The sequence below is a fragment of the Rhopilema esculentum genome, chromosome 19, assembly GCF_057945365.1.
Source record: "Rhopilema esculentum isolate cy_ngs chromosome 19, ASM5794536v1, whole genome shotgun sequence".
Classification (NCBI taxonomy): domain Eukaryota; kingdom Metazoa; phylum Cnidaria; class Scyphozoa; order Rhizostomeae; family Rhizostomatidae; genus Rhopilema; species Rhopilema esculentum.
Genome location: NC_142833.1, coordinates 1,943,011 through 1,949,010, shown reverse-complemented (window position 1 = coordinate 1,949,010; position 6,000 = coordinate 1,943,011). Strand labels below are relative to the sequence as shown.

The 6,000-nt window shown below is 36.2% G+C and overlaps 1 long non-coding RNA gene across 1 annotated transcript; it reads right to left on the bottom strand.

Annotated features, from left to right (window-relative positions):
* Positions 1-2,993: 2,993 nt before the first annotated feature.
* On the bottom strand, positions 2,994-5,471 carry LOC135688085 (uncharacterized). The gene is made up of 3 exons (XR_010516331.2): positions 4,903-5,471; positions 4,517-4,587; positions 2,994-4,284 (listed from the first exon to the last, which is right to left on the bottom strand). It is a non-coding gene; the product is annotated as an uncharacterized LOC135688085 (long non-coding RNA).
* Positions 5,472-6,000: the final 529 nt, after the last annotated feature.

Genomic DNA, 6,000 nt, shown 5'->3' with positions numbered 1-6,000 from the left:
TGTAGAATATTTAAAGGTTGCACAGATCAAAAAGCAGGTGCGTTGCAGTGGAAATGAAGCACGGAGCAAAAGGACTGTTGAAGTATTCACTTAAAGTATTCGAAGCAGTTGTAAAACCAGTGTTAGTGAAACAAGACTAAACGTGTATTTTCGAGTGCGATGCCCCTGTTTTAGAGTGCCGAGCGATGCCGCTGAAATAGAGAAGAGGGCGATGCCCCTGTTATAAAGAGCTGTTTCAGCGTCAATGTCTTATACCTGCGCAATATTGATGTACTTAAAATCGAGGGATGTTGTTGGTTGTGAAAAGATACATGCTAAAACCATCAAAATAGAGTGACCGATAAAGAAATCAGTGTGCATAATATTTTATAAAAGAAAACTAGAGATTCGAGTTGGCGGTGTAGTACTAGTCCTTACTAATGCTGAAAATAGTCAATGTTGATTTTTGCTATTATTCCTTATTGCTTGTAGCAACATTTTCTGCAAGAGCCCCAATATTTTGAAAGCGATATACCACTAATTGACGTTATTCTACAATGTGATGATGAAAGAACGCAGACTACAATTACACGCAGAAGTGCAGTGTTATGGAAAGAACTACATTTTAGAGTTCTTCTTTCTCAATTTTAGGCGATTTTTATGCTCCGGGCGCTTTTATGTTAAAAGCTTCATGCATAAAGAGATAATCACCACGCTAGTCAAGTCCAGTGGCGAATCTAAGAGGGGGAAACTGGGGGCAGTTTCCCCTTTCCTCGACGAGTTGAAGCGAGTCTGTCGCCCCTTTTTGGAAATTTTGCGCCCCTTTTGAAGAATGAGAATCAGGTGGAAAAGTTTCTGAGACCGATAGGTTAAATTGCTTCAAGGATTACCTCAAAGTTATGTTGTTTATTCCGAAAATGGATCTGAAATTATTGTATACAGCATACTCTCGTTATCAATTTTCGAAAATTTTCCAGCGCCCCCACTACCAACTGCCCATCATTCAAGTTTGCTTTGGATCCGCCCTAGTTCAAGTCAACAATGTATCCCCTCAGCTCTACATTAGAAAAAAGACCAAAATCATTTTTTTTCTTACTATTCAGTCAAGTTTCCTTGCTTTTTTTATATTAATCCAAAAATATTTTAATAATCTGGATTTAAATCGTTCATTCGCGGCCAGACCTGTTGGGACTTCTCGACAAAAAAAGGAAAACATGGCGTCGCACAAATACTTCCTGTTTGTGAAGAAGAGGATAGTTTTGTTATAATCAATTTGCCATGCAACAGATAAAGCCAGTTACATGAAAATTATGTTTAAGTCAAAAAAAATCTTGCAGCGAACTTATTTTGAACTTACAGAGAGAAGTTTTCGTCATGCGTGGAGCAATCTGCGTTTTGCAGTCCCTTGAATCTTCCCTCGATATGCAAAGACTGACGTCGCCTTCAGGATACACCATGCTCGGCATTAAATTCATTTTACAATGTATTTTGCTACTACAAAAATCAAAACAAATGTTCATTTACTTGCTGTGAACCTTCAGAATTGAATTTCACAATAACAAGCTTGGTAATGACAAAGGAATGGGTGTACTAATGTTTTGGTGCGATTGTACAATACAAACTTTTTCACAATGAAATGTTTAATCACTGGAGGGTTGGAAGACAAAACCTGGGGGCCACATGACAACAAAGTATAGTATCGAGTCTATTGATCCTGTTTGTTGATCAGAACAGGGTAGAGCCTAGGCATATTGGAGTGATTGCAAGTTGAAGTGTGAATTTGTCTACGCAACTCAGGGCCATCCAAATTTTGGGAGTGCAAAAGGAGAAAGAAGTGTTTTTTGAACAAAAAGGTTACATTATTGCAATTACAAAAATGTGATATTATATAAATTTCGAGACAACGGACAAGTCCAGCTATCAAAGATAGGGGGAACATGATATACTGGAACATTGAAGATTGAGCTCAGCTACAGATAGTTTCAATATCGAATCTTATTCCGAAGCATCAAAAACTGAACATTTCAGAAGTACACAACTCTAACAACAGTCTTACAAAATGGTTCTTTGCTGTCAATCCTCGTATTATTTACAGCGCCAGCAGAGTTCTTCCATCCAATCTTAAGGATTGCGTTTCTAACACCCAAAAAAGTTCCAGAGTTTATGAATTGTCGTGCCAGTCTTTTTGTGGCTACGTAGGACGCACAACCGAAAGAATTGGGGGAGGGGTAGGATAAAACAACATGTTCCTTCCAACATAAGAAACAAAACTGCTCTTTCAAGAGAACAAGCTATTCTGCCATCGGACAACATCTTTTAGACAACCCACGTCGTGCCAAAGACTATAATGAAGACTTTTTCAGATATTTGTCAGAGCCAGGTCATTTTTCTATATAGCTGTTATGGAATCGATCCAAATACAAACGGAAAAGGCCACTATTGTGGAGACCGAAGGAGTTCATTTTCTCTCTTGGATTCTAATGATAATTTTCCTATAAGCACCCGGTACTGCTTTAGCAAGTATACCGGTCATTTGCTCGTGTTATTCTGATTGGCCTATTTGCATCCACAATTGGTTATATATTTTCGATCGTGTTCTTTCGGAAACTTATTCTGATACTACTTAGACGAAAATGTTTGCTTTTTCCAAAGCCATTTTCTACCAGCACTGTTATAAATGTTTTGTAGCACTGCCAATCTATATAAACAATAGAAGTTTCAAACAGAAGCAAGCATGACTAGAAATATTTTTGCCCTCTTGCAAATTTTGCCTTAAGTAACATTTTTGCAATCCACATTCGATTAGGGGGACATTTCAAAACAAAAGAAACCTGGTGTGAAAATTTCTTTCCATGAAAAACTTGTTTTTTTATGTAACAGAAAAATTTGTGAGTTTTACAGAGAATAGAGGCTTGTTTAGACATAAAGACAGAGCGACCATTTAACAAGATATTTGAAGAAAAGGAAAATATTTCTTTTTTGCCGTCTTTATGATGCAATTGGACTCTCTCCTCTTTCAAAAGAGAGATGAAAAATGGCTAGTCGACCAAAATTATTGGAAAGGAAAATATATATGAAACTATGATGTGCTATGGTATCCGCTCATTAATTTTCTTGTTTTCTTTTGCTTAGCGATCGTGTTTGCGATCTGGAATAGCTTTCACTGTTAAGTTGAAAAAGACTTGGAATCGAACGTTCTGGGACGTGGATCTTGTGTTCAAAATGTTAAAAACTCTTGCTCCATGTAAACGCAATGCTTAGGGGGTAAGTCAGGTTTCTGGCGGCAAAAACAATCTCATATTGTATTACCCATTCTGTCCTTCTCCATAAAGAGACCATATTCTTATCCTCTTTGAACATCAGAAGTAGTAAATAATTAAGATAATAATGAATCATAACTGGTAAAGTATGTAAAAGAGAAAGACACAAACAAAAACCAACAAATTTCAGATATCACTCGCACTCATCCACACATATTTTAATTTACAATTATAAAGCAGTCTAAAATCAACTACAGAAATTTTAAAAATTAACTTCAGTCACACCTTTTCTTTGCATTAGAGAAACCCAAAAGGTTGATGTTTCTGGTGTCATAAACATGTATTTCGTTTTACCAGTTTTTAAGTAACGTTTTGTTTCTGGATTTCCAGACGTTCAAAGCTTCAACTTGAAGGCTCGTCCACTTTTGATCCATGCTGATCTGAAGAATCCAACAACAGTTTGTGCAACAACCTTGTACCTTCGTCGTGCAGATTTTTGCTTCAGTTCAAATTTTCTCTTCGATTCATCCATTTCATCAACGACGTACTGTCTCCCATGATCATCCCCAATTCTTGATCGCACCTCGTCCTCGATTTCTATCTCTGATAGATAATCAAATTCTTCTCTGAATGACGATAGCCTCGAGCCCATTACTGAAAACGAGTCTTCAAATTCCATCTGTGTTACAATCGTCAAGTCGAGATCAGTCTCTTTTTCATCTTCAAATTCCGAGTTTGTTTCGCATTCGTCGTTATAATCCAAATCCGATATTGCGATTGACTCGAAACTTGATCCCTACGATGAATCTGATCCACAATCGGATTCTACATCAGAAAAATCAATGGAAGAGCAATCTGATTCAAAATCCGATAGTACAGAGACGATTGTCAAATCTGATTCTGGATCTGGGAAAAAATCAGAGGCAGATTCGAATTCATAAGAATCTTTATCAATCTGTCCTTGGTTGATCATGGTTACGTCGTGGACCAGTGAATCGGATGTTACAGTATTGGTGGCTGAAAATATGTTGTAGCTTTTCGGCACCTGAAAAAAACAATGAAAATCATCATCAGAATCAATTCAGTTTGCGGCTGCTTCTTCATTTAGCCCAAGGATTCAATTACCAGGATATGTGCAACATACATAAAAACAAACTCTACTTTATTTTAAAATAATTGATAACAGAGTGCAGAAGTAAGAAATTGAGAATAAGAAATGAAACTATAAGCTTGAAGAAAACAAAATTTGACAAGAATAGGTTGAAATAATCACTAACCATCTTTGTTTGGCATCCTCTTGGTGTCGATGTTGCAAATGGTTGGGAAATATCGAGACAAGGCTTGATATCTGAAAGGAAAGATTTGAAAGATACTTTTAGAAGAATTTACTAGGCGTAAAAGCACTTTTATCAATTTCTTTGAGTTACAAAGATGTCAGTCCTTGTTATTCATTCTTTATAAATCTTCCTTTAAATTATTTTCAGTTAGCGTAAAAAACAAAACGAGATTACAAATACGTCAGTACTCGTCAGTACAGTGGTCGCATATTTAAGTATCATCATATAGCCATTCCAATAATTTTACAAACCATGATTTTATAATCAATTTTTTTAACTCTTTTGCTTCAAAACACCAATAATTATTTTCAATACTTCATTCTCACCTGCAACTGTGTTGGTTCTCTTTGACTTTGTAGAAGAATTCAGTCTTTGCTTATTCTTCCAATTTCTTGTCAACGAACGCTTTGTGCATTTTGCTGTGTATTCTAAAAAGCAATTTCAAACATAGAAACAAATTTAACTTACTTTTTAGGATCGTCAAATTTAAAAGTAAAAAAAAGTAAAAGCTTTAAGAGCTCACCATCTTCAACACTGCATTTGGAAAAACAAATTCCCATCTTGATTTCGATTGACGATCACAAGATGGCAGACGTCTCTAACAATGAATGTTAAAATGACTTCCCAATATTTGGAAAATGAAAACTTTGCTTTCCTTTGAAGATAACAGCGGCCAGTAATACCTCAGATGCTGAATCGATCTGAAATTCTGCTTTAATAACCGACGAATCGCCTTTTATACACCAAGAGCGTAACCAATAAATTTGACGTCATAATCTCAGAAATGATCGCTGACGTAACAATTGAAAACTTGCATAGTAAAAAGAGATGTGTAGCAAATTAAGAAATTTGCAGTGAAAGCAAATTTGAATTGATTTTACATTACCAGAAACAACTTTACGAGACGATGGTCTTGAAAAACACAAGCGGTGCGGTGCTTCAAGGCAAAGTAGCCAGAATTACGATGTGTAGAATCAGGAACTTCTAATTTCCAAGATGGCAAGAGTGAAAACTGTTTTTCTGAACATGCTTTAACGAGCGTTTTTCCAGAAAAATGGAAATTTACAAGGAGAAAAAGGGAGAGATGGTTTTTTTAGGAAGTTGGTTATTGGTAATAAAGACAATGAAACTTCTCAATAAGTTATTGCAAGTCGCTACAGCATTGAGAGAGAAGATGGGGACAAAGAGTGTAGGAATCTTTTTCCAGAGAAGTGAAGTTGCCTAAAGAAATATTTTTGAGAAGAAGATTATAAGATGTTGTGGGTAGTTGCTTAAATATCAATAAACGGGCTGTCAGTATGATAACAAACAGCAGCTTTGACACCTCAAAGGGATTCTGTTATTGAAGGTCTTGGATAATAAGTTTTTTACAGTCTTTGCCCTTGCAATTAATATTTCTATCGCAAGGCCTCTTGAAAACCAGC